At 35.9% G+C, this 16,682-nt stretch overlaps 1 protein-coding gene across 19 annotated transcripts in view; it reads right to left on the reverse strand.

Annotated features, from left to right (window-relative positions):
* NRXN1 (neurexin 1) overlaps positions 1–16,682 on the reverse strand; it is a 699,771-nt gene that overhangs the window by 471,893 nt on the left and 211,196 nt on the right. The window lies entirely within an intron of this gene.

Here is a 16,682-nt window from a genome sequence, read left to right on the forward strand (position 1 = left end):
GTTATTTAAGAAATCTGATCTGAAACACATGTAAATATATAAGGTTCAGGTGAGTGTATAAACCAAATCATTATTCTACTCAAACCACAGATATTTTCCTTTCCAACTCTCGCTAAAATCATAACACCTCAGCAAGAATCAATAACCTAGATATTTCCAGTTGCTCTGGCCTAAGGTCTTGAATAAACCAAAGCTACAAACCATTCATTTAAGAATCTATCTTAAAACTTTATACAGCACCATGCCAGAGGGCAAGTTAATGTGCATCAGTAAACAAACAGGTTTTTTTACGGGATGTACTTTTACTAGCCAGTATGTGCCATACAGGTTTCTTTTCTTAGTTTATCCTGAAGGTGACTAAGAAACACAAATAGCAGAAGCTAAGCTTTAAATCTCGTCAGAAAAGCAGGTGTAACATATATGGAGATTATGTTTTCCCCTTAAGTCTTACAGATGAACACATACACTGACCTTACACTAGAGGTGTACAGAGTTTAGAGCCATAAAAAGTCAAAATTTAGTTGTTTAGCTAACAATAAGTTAGTAACATCTCAATGGAAACCTGCAGATGTTTATGCAGTGTAAGGATTAAGGTATGAAAACCTGACAATGTCAAATTTCATCCTTCTTGAGAATAAACTCTATCTCCAGCACAGAGCTGTACCCATCAGTCTATGATAACATCAGAACAAAACCAAAACATATGCATAAATACACAGGTAAAGGAAATAACAGTGTGAATTTAAGAGACCAATAAATGACAGAGCATGCAAAAAGAAGGGGCAAGGACATAGGTTTTTTGAAAAGTCCCTGGGCATATTTGTCTCCTATTGTTCATCTGCTCATAACCCTCTGCAGCAGTCTATACCTTAACACTGATCCCAGATATTCCCAATGCTTCTCTTTAGATAATAGAGCATACTGAATTCAGACAGTAATGCAAAGTACTTCAGATAGGACTCCAGAAAATGATTGCATTTTACTTTAACTTTGCTTTGAAATAAGAACATTAAAAATTATTAGTCTATATTATTTGCAGTGCTTTCTCACGGATTTGTCACAGAATTCTTGTGATTTTTTTTTGGTTTTTATTTATCAGTTTGGGGTTTTTGGTGGGATTTTTTTTGTGTTTTGTTGTTGCTTCACTGGGCTTTTTTTGTGGCAGCAGCCAAATCATACTACATTACTATGCAAAAAAATATAATGACTGTTTATCAAATATGCTCTCTTTACAGCCTGAACCAAGATTCACTTGTATCTAACCCCAAGTAAATCCACAGCTGGATTTCACTACCTTGACCTATTTTGTAAACAAACATTTTTTTAAAAAGAAGAAGAAAAAAAATCACCTCTGAGCGCCCTTAAGGATGCTTTTCCCTGCTGTTGACAGCACATCTCACTAAACACAAAATCAAACAAAACCAGTCTCCAGATTCAGACTAAGCCATGTTCCTCTCTTACAAGAAGCAGTTGGTGACACACAGCACACACACTGCTTCCTGCCTTGGCCATTCATCACGTACGATAAATATGCAGGACAAGTTAAGTGTATATTTCTGAATATATATCTCTAAAACGTGCTACATCCTGACCAGGCTTCTGTAAGGCTATAATATCTAGACAGCTAGTACCTCCATGGACAAACCTAATCACCTTTCTGGGAGGGAATTAATAAATAGATAGCCAGGCTTACGAGCTATCTAAGCATGGTTAAACAGTGAGAAAACTCCACCCTCCCAGTTTGAGGAGAACAAGAGTACTGAGTTTTTTGGGTTTTGTTGTTTGTTTTTTTTTTTTTTAACATGGAATTCCATTCTGGACAAAAGTTAGATTCTTAGAGGTCTTCTGACTGATGCTTACTGGGAAGAGAAAAGCAGTCAAAATTAAGTCAGGTGTTGTATCACCAAACCACTTTCATCCAGCATAAGTTTTTGACACTGAGGACAAGTGTTACTCTTTGTTAACTCGAGACATGAGTTAGGTTCCACATGAGTGATTAAGGCTAAAAACTAGCTTATTCAAGCTGTCCAAAAGTCTTTAGCTTTTACCTATGACATTACCGAAAAAGAAGCAATAAAACACTTATAACCCTTCCTAGTCTATCTGGGACAGCAGGTCAAGAGACACTGCAGCTTCCACTAAGGACACACAGAAGTGGTTGTACCCATTCTCCAGGTCTTAACCCTTCCAAATCAGTCCTACATGCAGAACCCCACCACCCTGATGGCAACACATCCTGGACCCTGATGTATTTAAGTAGAGAAGGAATACCTTGGCTCATTGTGCATAAAGAATTCACAAACAATGCATTTTCTGGGGTTTCAATGCACTAAAAGCAGCAGACTGCATGAATACCCTGCATCTCATTCAATGAATATTTAATAAAAGCATAAATGCTCAAGAGCAAATTTATTTGGTGTGGATGCTTGCTGCACAAGCATATTAAACCAGCATGAATACCTACAATGGAGAGATGATAAAACTTAGATGCAGAAACCTGGTATGTGTAGTTTTGTCCCTTGTATTTAATGACTATAACACAAAGAACTGAAGGACATACATGAATCAACGTGCAAAATATTTATGCACACATTTGCACTGTAAACAACTTCTCTAAAACCAGATCATTCACACAGATATGAAAATCCATGGAGCTTAAATACATGTCAGGTCCTTTTTTTTTTAATAATTATTCCTAAATAAGGACCTGAGGAAGCAAGCAATTCATTCTAGCAAAATTTGAATAATTCTTCTTAAAACAACACTATGAATCCTGCAGCACTTACTTTTAATTTTTGAACTCTCTCCCATTCCTTTTAGTTTCAATGATACAGTCCATGATACTCAGTAATTTCACCAAAGTACTATCATTAACTGATAGGTTTAATGATTTTCACACAAGGCACTTAAAGGGTCTTAGGTAAGCTGTATTTATTCCCTTCATCTTACTGTGTCATCACTCTGGCATGTGAGCTGATCAAAATTAACTCATGTATGAAGCTTCCCCAAATTCACAGAGTGATGATACCCCATTTCAAGTATTTCTGGAAAGGAATAATGAAGATGGGGTTCTATTTAATCCAATTTCAGCAACAAAACTGGATAGAAAGCTTGAATCTGAAGTATTGGGAGTTGAATGACTTTAAGTTATACTAAAGTATTTAATTTTTAAACAAATTACTTATATCTACATCAAACTAACATTCATTTGTTTAAAAACTGAATTTGAACTTGAAAACAAAAATGCTAAAACTGAGCATAACATTTTACTTCAGAAAACATATATGGAAAAACCTGAACACTGTGGATAAAGACATTCATTGCATACTTTTCATACCAAACTATCTTTTCTGCTTTCCTGCCAAACCAGAAGTGTCCATTATTTGTCATTGTCATGTTGTAGGACTGAGTTTTACACATTTGGATTTCAGAATTCATTGCCATACTACAAGACAGACCCCCTAGCAGGAATTCATTAGGGTCGATTGCTGGTGCATCAGAGCTCCAATGTTTATCAGGTGGGTCTCATTCATTCTTCAGATAACTGGGAGATGTTCTGGTCTGACAACAGGTCCTTGGGTTGCAGAGTCAGGAGGTAAACTCTCCCTTTTATGGATTCAAGACAGTGTCACCTTCTAAACTTCCAGTTGTGCAACTCTGGGCTCCCTGACTAATTGGCATCATTCCTGATCCAAATTGGCTCCATTCCTTTCCTTTGCCATTTAAGGTTATGATAATCATGGGCTGCCAGTTACTATGTTTTCTGTAAAACTCATTGAGGTTTCTGATGTAAATAGCTTTTAGGAAGCTAAGCTTGAGAACACTGAAATGATTCAGCAACATTTTGTTATATTAGGAAATTCACTTCTGATGTCAATAGATAAAAGAGCTTTGACTTTTTTATTCTGATGAGTTTCACCGTTAGAAAAAAATATTTTCACAGACTAAAAGTCACAGGGCTTGACTGAGCAGCTAATGAGACAGTTTGGATACTCAACTAGACAGCCATCTCATTTTCCAGTAGGTGCCACCTTCTAAGAACTACAATACTTCCCCACAGGCATCTGATAGCTGAAAATACACCTCCTGGCCTTACAGAAGAAGGAATCCTGAAAACCTCTGGTTTCAAATGATTGAAAGGAGATTAAGTGCATAGTATCTTTTCACAGGAAGCATCTCAACAGAAACAGCATTTCCTTATTTGAAGCGATATCAATGGCATGAATTCAAATATCTTCTATGACAACATTCCAGTTTGGCCAAACTGCAAATATTACAGAAATTATTTGAAGAGAGGGCAGATACCAATAAAATATCTCATAAAATATCACATTTCTGCAGCCTTTAGAGTAATTCACTCCCCACAAAAAATTAATATTCCCCCTTATGATCACTTGGATGCAACCTCAGGCATCTTTGCCCTCAATATGGCATCGATATTTGGAAAGTAGTTAGGCATTGTAACTACAACACTGCCTTGCCATACCCAGCTATGAAATGGGAAGATAGAAGGTAAAAGAGCCATAGTTCTGCCACTGTATGATTTCAGTGTAGGCTAGCAAAGGTTCAGGAAAACCAAGAATAGGAAATCAGGTTACAAAGCCTTATTGTGTTTGTCACTGAAAACCAGCCATTTCTAGCAGACATACATCAGGAGGCACATGAGTAAAAATGTTTTGACACAGGACAGAAAAGCCACTAAAGAATACTGGTAAGCATACCTGTATCAACTCTTTAATGCCAAGCAGATGTACTATTTTACTCTTGATATTAACGCATTATTTAGAAGGGATAGATTTAAAAAAATAAAGAAACATTCAAATGTTTTATGTGAAAACCTAGTAATAATCTATTGCTACATTTCATACCACAACTTTTGTTAATCCTATAAGTAAATTAAGAACAGGCTTCATTAATAACCAGTTGTGTATACTGCTGGTTGCTTGTTTATTTTTTCAAATTATCACTTAATGACACTTAGAAAAACCATTAAAATGCACGGCAGTCATTCTAGCCACTATGAAGTGTTGCACTTCATTTAATGATTAAAATGTAATTACCTGCATAGAAAAGCACAAGATAATATGAACATCAGCAACAGAGTTTAACATGTTTTTATTCTGAATTTTGAGTACTGCAAATTGTTGTGTATTATGGCAGTTAAAATCCAGAATTACAGACGATGCATAAATACAGAACAATGTGATCTGTTTGTGTTACAGAAAGAATTCAGACAAGAAGCATGTTTTTATTAAAGCCCTTGTTGCTGCAAAAAGTGTATGTTTCTTTGCCCTGTTCCCCAATGAAGTCAACAACAGGTTTAATATTCACTTCTTCGGAGGTTCATTTAAGTCCTTAGTCTGATGAAACATCTAGAAGAAATACTTCTACAGACCTTAGCATATTTTATAATCCTATATAAGCAATATGTTAAGCTTTACAGCATATCTAGCCTACTCACTGGCAGTACCACATCACAAAATAGGTCTGGCTGATTCCATAATAATTTGATCATGTGTCCATGCTTGATTTAAATCACATACATATGACTAGAGGCTCTGATCTTACTACGTAGTAACAATAATAGGATCATAGACAAGAGAAATAAAAATGTACAGAGAGAGTAAGAGTAAAATCTGCTTATTGATAGCTGCAATGTTTCTTTAAAAAAGAAGAAAACACAAGTCTTAAAATAAGTTTATTAACTAAAATCCAACAACCCATGTCATATAAAACTCCCATCTATTATTACACAACAAAACCTGGTAGAGTGTTGTCAATTTATCTGTCTGCCAAAAGAATTATTGTCAAAGAGAAAATAGGCTGACACCAGTGATATTCTACTTCTGAGAGCCAAGTTCCTTCTGTACAGTCTTCAAAACATTAAATGTTGACTGAATAAATAAATTATGCCAAACCAGAGTCTACTATGTTCCCAGATGTACTGTTTAGTGCTCCATTTCACAACAGTTTAAAATTCAAACATTTTTCCGGTATGCCATCATCTTATTTATAAAGTCTTTCAGAAAAAGCAAAGCAACTAGGGAAAACTACAATAAAACAGCACATGGACAAAACCATTAACAAGAATGACTGATACAATAAAACCAAACAACCTGAACTGCTACTTCTGTAGTAAACTTTGCAGAAATAGCAAACTAATTAAATAGCTTGCCATTACATACAATGGGCACACTCTGCGTAAGGTGTGCACCATTGAACCTGGAATGATCCCAGGATGCACCATGCACAAGGTTTCTCAGTATACTGTTCTTTTAGGAGGCCAGCCTATATCCTTCAATTAATACAACACTCACTCAATCTTAAGATGAAAAAGTATAAAGACTATCAAGTAGTTCTCCAAACGTTATTACCTGAATTTGACCTTTGTTAGTTTCCCAGTTACATAAAATAGGCTTACCAGATTGCATACACAAACAAATCAGGAGGGCACTCAAAGAAGAAACCAAAATATTACTGTCTACTTAACAAATTTAAGACTTAAGTATGAAACCAACAAAAATGATGGAATTACGATAAACCCTAAGAAATTAATTCAAAGAGAATACAGACAAGTCTACTTCATCAGTTATGGTTTAATTAATATTTAAAAGTACTGCTGTTGTTATACTCTAGCTGTTTTCTGTTCCCATTTCTTGTAAATAATTTTTTAATAGAAGAATCTTCCATGCTTCCTTTCATTTTTCACAATCCTTTTTCCTTTCCAGAAACTATTCTCCTTGCCTTCACTGAAAATTCCAAGGAAGCAATGCAGAGGGAAAGTGAGATTCATGATTCTAAATCCACAACTTGGAAATATCTACCTGTTTATTTCCTTTTTTTATGCCCCCTTTCCCCCCTTATTTAAATTTATTTAAATACAAATTTCTATCTCCCTTCTTTATTATAATGGTGTACTCTGAAAAGGATAACTAATGTTGGAATAGATTCTCCAAAAGAAACTGAAGTTACTATTCATGAGCATCTCATTTGTTAGCATACTCAGAAATTCTTTGCACAATCCATTGTTGTAATATTTAGCAAACTTTGAGTAAGAAATAAGATGGGTCTTTATTACACATAAATCAGTAAATATAGAAAGTTGCACTCAAGGCTGTTAAAAGCAAACAGCTAAAGTGTAAATGGGAATTTTCAGTCTGAAAAGAGCTACCATTGTTATAGAAAGACGAAGATGCACTGTCACAAAAACAGCAGTTACCAGCTCCAGAAACCATTTTAAAATAAATTTCATTTTTAGTAGTCACATTACACTACTTTCTTACTTCCTTTATTAGGGAGTAAGTCCATTATGAGATAATAATGACTAGCCTAACATGAGAACAAAACATTTAAGACCATAAGCAACTTATTCTGAAGGACTCAGGAATCACTTCTCAAGGGCTTCTTATTATTTTAAACGATCCTCTTGCAGAAAAATGCTGTACAAGTGCCTATTCATTCCACAAATGCAGAGAGCTGGTGAACCAACTCAAGCCCTTCTCCAGGAGAAAACAATGCATTCAAAACTACGACAAGGGAAGTATAAAGCTTTGGGTAGTTGTTATAACCAACTGCTTTGGGCCACCATCGTGTCTATTCATGACATATATGATCAGTACCTGGTTTATATCAAAAACACTACACCTGTAATCCTGGGCACCAAAGTCTGCACTTCTTGTGTCCAACATAAAACTCATCTCCATTTAAGTAAAATGAGGTGCAAAGAAAAATTCTACCTGACAAGAAGAATTTAACAGCATAAGTGATACAAATTCATGTGTAATATCACGTTGTAGAGGAAAAACTTGGAAAAGCTGTCTCGTTCCTGTTTTGTTTTACATACAATCATTAAATTAGTTGCAAATTACAGGAAATATGAACCTCTGATCCCTCCCCACCATCTCAGATTAGAATAAAATTATGATAGCTGCCACTCATGATAAATGACTTACAGGGAACACTAGATAAGTGATAAATTACTCCATTCTGCTAAACAGCAATTTAAATTCATTTCTAAAATGGCTAGACCATGCAATTTCCTCACTAATTTTCAGTTCCTTTTATTTAATCACATAGAGTATGCACTTCAAAAGCAAATTTGCAATTGGGGAGGGATAGGAAAGCAAGCAGGACTTTTTAGGAATGATGCCATCTTAGTGTACATTAGATACTAAACTGCTACAAGGTGAAAATAAGCAAACCTTTTTCTAATTAACAGTTGTATCATTAATACGTAGATTAGAAAGTCCTGCATTTTATATCTTAGTGATAATGCCTTTTACATAAATACTCAAAAGCCCAAATTTTGACATCATGATTTTAAAGGCATTCTTGTTAAATTAAGAATAAACTGCAAAATGTCAAATACTCATATCACTTCTACATTCACAGAAAAAACTGTTTTTACTCAACCTTAGATGCTGGGAAACCAGAGTTGCATTATACCAAGAAATGAATACAGGCTTCAGTTTTTTCTGCCAAGGTAAAAACTGTGCTGTAGAACTAACCAGAAGCCTTTCTCAGGCCTCAAGGTTCCCACTACTTTACAGCTGAACTGCAAAATACAGATTTTCAGCTTTGAAAGGATCAGAAGCACAGGGACTTTCAATATCAGATTGCTCACAGAGTTGTAGAAAAACTGATGTTATAATAGTAAAAATAATGGTTTTTAATTTTACTCTGTAACTACGTAAGTTCTGCAAATGCAAGTTTTAGAATGAATGCGATTTGAGTGATGAAACAGGAAAGGAAAATTCTTCCTTCCCATCCTGGGCTGGCTTTCTTCTGCCTGCATAGTACAGGGGAGAGCTGCACAAAACCCAAATGCAGTTGTTGTGAAAATTGAAAGTAATCTGTACCCTGGATAAAAATTCATTTCCTGAACTGCTCCTTGGAAAAAGCAGTACCACCCTACTACTTGCTGAAGGTTTTCCAAATGACTCACATTAATTTTTCATTGTTGTTAGTAAAAATGAGCATCAGGAGAGAAAGAAATTGTTTTGCCTTTGCTGCTGTTATATTTAAACATACATTTCTAATGAAAGAATAAGGAAGAAAACAGCCCCAAAGTAACACATTATATGAATTTATCATAATATGTAGAAAGAGTTAACTAGTTAAATGCTCTAACAAGGAACAGTTCCAACGCTAATAAGAAACTTCCTAAACATCAGTTGGATACCTCTCTTATGGCACCACACAGCACTACGGAATTAGTGCAGCATGTCCTGGGGTTTTCATGTGATAAAAAACAACAAGCAATTTTCTTGTCCTAATTACCTCCCGTTAAAAGAAGCCCTTTGCAACAATAAGCTTTCCAGAGATGCAGAGGGAATGCCGCTGCAATGGTATTATGTGCATGATGAGCCCCTGTTTTAAAACCAATTTTGCACTTGTATCAGAGAGGTACTACAGGAATGTGCAGCACTTGCCTCAGTAATAAGAACTACAGCATGGTTTTGAAAAAAGTAAAACAAAACAAACACCTTCTGGAGGATATTATACATACCTGTCACTTTTTTTTCCTCCTAATCTGTGCCTAAGATTGTATCATTGAATCATTGTATCAAGGAATGTCTACATATAAACATTGGGGAAAAGTCTGTTGCATCTCTGCGTTAGTCTTCAAAACATGTTTGGAAGAAGCTATTTATAACTCTTCGTCTTCCGATAAACATGGGACATTAAATATGAAAACAATAGTTTTAGCATATCTTCCAGCCTGTTGAGGATACTATCATCTCATAAAGAGAGTTTTTTCACCTGTAAAACAAAGAAATATCTTTCCAAGCTACTGAATATGTGAGGAACACATTCTATGAAAGAATCCTACAGCAACAAAGGGGACCTGAGAACCCGAAGTCTTAACTGAAGGAATCTACTGTTTAAAATAATGAGCTGAAATGTGCTAATGGCCTATTGCTACACTAGAAATATTTTATCTAAACAAGCCATTCCTAACACCCTGTTGCAACCCTTTCTCTTCAAATAGACTTAAAAGAACTACTATGTCAACTACAAACAGAAAAAGAAATTTTTCTACCGATTAAATTCTGGGTATATAAGAACCTCAAAACTTTTCAAAGACAGGCAGACCATGAGCCAGAAATACTCTTTGAACTTTATCATCTTAATTCACTGTCCCATGGATAATAATTCAACCAAGACTGTATTTTTTAACATGAGCCTGCATATGAGAAGTAACAACAGAAGCAATATGCCTTTTTCTAGTGTATTTGATATTTCTTTTGGCACCTCAGAATTACCTTCAGTCACCATCAGTGGTCAAGTGTCCAAATGAGCTATAGGATCAGAAAGGTTGTTACTAGTGTAAGAGTTACAAGAAATTCAATATAAATAATGTAAAATTTTATGAAACAGGTTTTTTTCTTGCAAAAGTGGACAAAGATAGAAGAATTTCTCATTTAGTGAGCAAAAGAATATTGCCATTTTTATTTGGTTTGAATAATTGGTATTAAACTCTAATATCTAATAAACTTAAGTAAAAATTCAGATAACCTTCCTCCAATTGTTAAATCGATTAATTATCACTACAATGAGTAATAATATTTTCTCTTTATGAACGTAGCTGATGGACAAACCTCTAAGGACAACACAAAAATTTAAGTGAGGAGCATAGCACAGACCTTTAGTGAATTAAGCTTAGAACAGACATCATAATTCTCTGGAATGAATCAACTATGTAGAGTTAAAAACAAACAAACAAACAAACAGTGGGTATTTTAAAATGGGGACAAATTAAAAATTATTAGTAACTATTTGTATAACAGGAATTCCTGTCAAGGTCATGGCCATAAAGACAGCTGAACAGTCTGTACTTTACAGAGAAAAACATCCATAGGTATTCACACAGAACTGCAACCACCTGCATATATATTGTAAGAAACATTCAAGGGCAAATCCAGAGCACTTGTACATAATTATGAAATGCTTATTTAAAAATGCAGATGAAACACTCGAAGGACTTTACAACATACATAAAACCTTTGTGGTTATGATAATCTCTTAAGGCTAGAAACAGTTTGACCTATTACTTTTTTTCCCCCCTGTTTTTTCAGTGCTATTCTCCACGCCCCTCTTCCCTGTATCTTAATTTTTCTCCTTCAGAGACCTTTCTTATTGCACTGCAATTCCTGCTGAGAGGCAAAGGTAGGCTAAGCTGTATGCTGGTCAATGTTCTCACTAATCAGCAGCCACTGAAAATCCCCAATCACATCTGAAGAGCTAGAATAAGCCCTAATAATAAAAACCCCCACAGTTCTATTAGTATTTTGTGTGCAGCAGTAAGATAAAAAAATATAGAAGTAGGGACATGTTAAGGATATGAGGAAAGGCAAACTAAATTCAAACTAATTTAACACATTTTATTCTGGAAAAGATACTAAAGCATCATGAAATCTATAGAAGTCTGACAGATGACATCATACACAGGAAAAAAATAGCTATAATACATCTGTCTGGTACTACTGTTGGTTCTTAAACTAACATTCACTTTCCAGAATGATAACTAAAAAAGCAGAACTACAATTATTTTTTTAATGATTTGACAGGACACAACTGTTTTTCACAACCCTTCTTCTCCCTGCCCTCCATCAAAATTTAGGTCATAATATTACAGAAGATGAGAGTTGTTTGGTAAAGAGTACTGCACGTGTCAGCAAGGCCTATGTCTGGAGAATATAACACCAGGGTTTTGTGTAAGTAACAATCATAGATATTCAAATGGTAATTTCACATGTGGCAGTCTCAAAATCTGGGTATGTCTGACTGCAAAGTATGTAAGCAAAGTTTTTTTGCTAATAAGCACAGATAGCTACCAATGCAATTGACATTTAGTTATAAAGGAAGTTTAGTTATAAAGGAGGAGTGGCAGCTACGTAGTGATGAGTTTTAGGAAAGAAGTGTCGCTGAAAGAAATGCTCTAATCTCAGTCATTGCCACTTAATGAAACAAGCCTGCTTATGAAGATCCCAATTCTCTAAAATGAAAAAGCTTCTTAAATACATAGTAAGACGTCAATGAAATACTGAAGATCTTAAACCTATTCCCCCACATCTTTTTCCGTGATCCTCTAAAGCTTACCCCCGTAACATGATAAAGGAGGAGGCAATGTAAAGAAGCTCGATTGATACATTAACAAGTTTCAAGTAACACCTCTAAGTTTACCTATATTAAACAAGATAATTCTTACTATAACTTCAAAGAATTGGTTGGGTTGGAAGGGACCACAGTGGGTCATCTGGTTTAACCTCCCTGCTCAAGCAGGGTCATCCCAAAGCACATGGCACAGGATTGTGCCCAGACAGTTCTTGAATATCTCCAGTGAGGGAGACTCCACACCCTCTCTGGCCAATCTGTTCCAGTGCTCGGTCACCTGCACAGGAAAGAAGTTCTTCCTCACACTCAGGTGGAACCTGCTGTGCATCAGTTTCTGCCCATTGCTTCTTGGTCTATGGGTTGGCCCCACCAAGCAGAGCCTGGCTCCATCCTCGTGATACCCACCCTTTGGATATTTATACACATTAATAAGGTCCCCCCTCAGTCACTTCTTCTCAAGGCTGAACAGGCCCAGCTCCCCCAGACTTTTCCTCATAAGAGAGATTCTCCAGACCCTTGACCAACTTAGCTCTCCACTGCTTCTGCTCCAGGAGCTCCATGTCTTGTACTGTGGAGCCCAGAACTGGACACAGAATTCCAAATGTGACCTCACCAGGGCTGAGTAGATGTGTAGGATCACCTCCCTCAATCTGCTGGCAATGCTCTTCCTAATACACACCAGGATCCCATTGGCCTTTTTGGCCACAAGGATGCACTGATGGCTTGTTGACAGCTTGTTGTCTACCAGGCCCCCCATGTCCTTCTCCACAGAATTTCTTATTCTTCTTTTCAGTACATACCAGGACTTGACAGTAAGTTTCAACAGATAATGTTCTAACATACTACCAGTAAGCTATAAGAAACTAAGGCTTTCAAGACCTACTATTGATACCAATTTTTCTTTTAAATGAGACTTTTGGAGAGCGACAAGCAAGTTTCTCGGTCTGACCATAGTTTTAAAGTTGTATTTAGCAATGTGCACTGATTTATTTTCAACTATGAATATATAAAGAGAGCTATGTCTAGATTTATCTTTAAATGACCATTTCAGGCATGTATTGTAAAAATATAAAAGATTTCTAACTATCACAAAGTCTTATTATCAAATCTGAGAAAATCCAAGAAAATTTCTGCAAGTGCCAAAATAATCAGTATTATATATGCTACACACTCAGTTTTCTGAAGATTGACTAGCTCCTTCTCCATTAATTCAGTATTACCTCCTCATCCTTATTTTTTTAGAAGTCATAAATCTTTGAAACTGCTTGATAAGGAGGCCTCCCTACTGAGATTACCAATAGTCTTTTTATAGAAGTCTGCAGGAACACTGTAAAAGCAAAAGAAGATTAGCAGAGTATAAAAATAATTGGACTCTAGTGCTGTATTGATATTTTACAGGAAAGATTTGCTGTCATGTCAGGGCCAAGATATCTGCTGGTAAATTCCACTGAAGACAGCATATTTGCACCACTGGTACTTTATCCTGTTTTTTATGCAATAAATATGTCTAAGAAAGTGAGATACTTACAGTGTTGTAGATAATTTGACATATTTGCATCATTGCACTATCTAACATAAAACTTAAGAACTCATTTCTCAGGTTATGGAAAAGGTAGAAAAAAAGGTGTAGATAGAAAGAGTGACACTGTCAGAGATACTGACTCATTTTAGAAACATTACATGTTAAGAAGTAATTTTGCTTCTTCAGGAACCTGTCTAAAATAACTGCTTAACTTATTTCAATATTTATTATTACTGCATAGAAGCTGAGTATTATTTACAGTCTCATGGCCTACAGATATGAAGGAAAAACAACACTGTAATCATCCAAAGAACACTCACACAAAAAAACACAACTGAAAATAATTTAACATATCTTATAAAGTATAATCAAGAGAGAAAAGGTGAGATACTCTACCAACAAGCATATTACATAAATTTCAGGCTTTGCTGCCCTTCCTTTTTGAATAATCCAATATGCATTCAGGGTCTAAAGTTTCCCTACATATCAAGGCATGAAGATTGGGTTCACCACAGCTGCTGGTACTCCATTAAGCTGTCGACTGGAGGGGGCAAGGAAAGAAGTAATGGAGTCTGTATCCTTGCACCAAATGTTTTGGCAACTGACATCTATTTTCTGCAAATTTCTATGTCCTAACCAATGAGGAAAACAAATTTAAGACTGAAGCCTGTGTCAACAACAGCAGGAGCCATAGGCTGGTTCCTCCTTCATGGCTTGACCATGACTGCTGGTCCCACACAGAACTACACAGGAGTCAGGAGCAAGGAGTATAACTGGACTGATTATTAAAACACATATACTGCAGAGTAGAAAAAAATCTATGCAAACTCTCAGTGTAATAAAACTCTTCCTTTCCCCTCAGAGAAAAAAAAAGATTTTTTTTTTCTTACAGTATAAAGTAAATGAAATTTTGCTTCAAATCATAATTTGAACACAAATGCTCTTACTAGTAGCCTCCATTTACCACCCCCCCCCACCCCCCCAATCTGTGCCTCATAGGTCTCCTGTAATTACCCATCAGCTGTTTAGACATACAGCTCCAGAGGCTGGTTAGGTTTTACATTTATTACATGAGGAAAATGCCATGGTGCAGTACCAGGGTGACACTGAGTTCCAGAAGCTAATAATTCAACCTTCTTCTACAATCCTAGTGTTTTCTTTGTATTGCTGAATATAGTTTTGCTTTTCTAAAATTCCTCTTCATTTTATAGCACTCTGAGAATAAGTAAAGCCCTTTACACACAACACACAAGACATTTGATTCTGAGTACATGTCATGAGACTTCTAAAGCCATTTGATTACTACTCTGGACACCTTCAAATTAATTAAAATTGAGTTCTTGACAAAACACACTAGCATTCATCACAGAAACATCAGGTCAGTTATTTAGTTCATGAAATTATTTAAACCTTTCTGAACTTTCAGGGAAGAAAGGGAATTACTGCATCAGTCAAGAAATCATTCTGTAATTGTTATCTGTATTTCTCCCCAAGGCTCCTACTCCCTGCAGATTTCCTAAGAGTTTTGATTGCAAGCCCTATAACATTCAGTTTCAGAACTAATAGGAAGCTGTGTTTAAAGCATATTAGAATTCCATGCATCGGTGCATTGCTGAGATAATATTATATTGCAGAATTCAAATGAGACAGTAGTACAGTTGTAAATGGTTTAAAATTAAAGGTATGTGCATCATTAAGAATTCTGCTTAATTGTCATTAAACAAGAAATTCGTGGTCCATTCTTTCTTAATTCTCTTCTACCGGAGTTAATTTTCATTGGATTCCTAAACTCAAATTTAGAGGTAAAACACAATTTAACTGCATTATAATTTGATTATTTTATTATTCAAGGATTATTTGTTTGTATATTAGTCTGGGGCTATGGAGACAATATGCACAGTATTTCCATTTCATAAGCAAAAGCAGGCAACATTCACCAGTCTGGGAGCCACGAAAATACAAATGTTTGATGTATCCAAGGGCAGCTCCTGCAGCTCCTGTTTTTCCTGCTACAAGCCTCTCATTTATTTCTCTGCTCCCCCAATACCGAGTTAATAAGCAACTTTTCCATGCTGCCACACAAGAAAGACAGACTGATTCGGGCAGCTTCAGGGTCCCCATTTTTATTTTCTATCCTAATCTTTCACCTTTTGAGCTCTTTGTGCAAGCACAAACAAAAGCTGAACAGCAGCCTGCACTGGTTTCTCAGAATACTGAAATACAGAGAACTTTTTTTCACCCATCTTGTTGAGGTTTTTTTGTCAAGTGGATGGCTATCATAGCAAATGACCCATTAAATGACTAAATCCATTTACCCCCTAATAGCAAAGAACTGTTTCAGAAGAAAGGAAAACTAAAAATTCTATTGAAACTCAGGAATTTGCCATGGATTTCTAAACTGGTTTCAAAATAAGCTGCATATTGACCCATTTCTGATGATGCAACAATCAGTATCTAGATATTTCTCCCTGGTAAGTGAGTAGTGCTAGAACAAGATAACTTTTAATATTCCTTGGCTTCTCTCGAGACTCATAAAAGGACATTTAATCTTCCTCTTAATGTCATCAACTTTTCAAGCCTGGCATTATGTTTGGAAAAGCATGATTTTATTTTCTTAACACTCCAGTAATTTTGTAGAGTACCACCTCCCTACAGCAGAGTAACTTTCACCTGACCTACTAGACCCTGTGCTTACTCATTCCAGTCCAGCACTTTGTATGCTTTTTCCTATAGTCACAGCTGACCATAGACAATGATCTATGAACCAAACCAACCCCAAATCCTCAAGTGGGCAGATGCAGGATAATTCTGTTTTGGCTCTTATACACCCACAGCTTTCTCTCATAAAATGAGCTGTAACTTGAGTAGTGACCCAATTTTTGCTATATCTTTTATTGTTAGAACAAAACCAATTATGAACAGCTCCCACAAAGCTAAATCTTTTTCACATTTTTCTTAAAACACCCTGCTCATTTCTGATACACTTAAATTTAATTCAGTCTCTGTAGACCTCCCAATGCCTTGAATGTACACAGATGAATGC

The sequence above is a fragment of the Manacus candei genome, unplaced genomic scaffold (genome assembly GCF_025592945.1).
Source record: "Manacus candei isolate 608988 ecotype Guabito, Panama unplaced genomic scaffold, ASM2559294v1 h1tg000017l, whole genome shotgun sequence".
In the NCBI taxonomy this organism is placed as follows: domain Eukaryota; kingdom Metazoa; phylum Chordata; class Aves; order Passeriformes; family Pipridae; genus Manacus; species Manacus candei.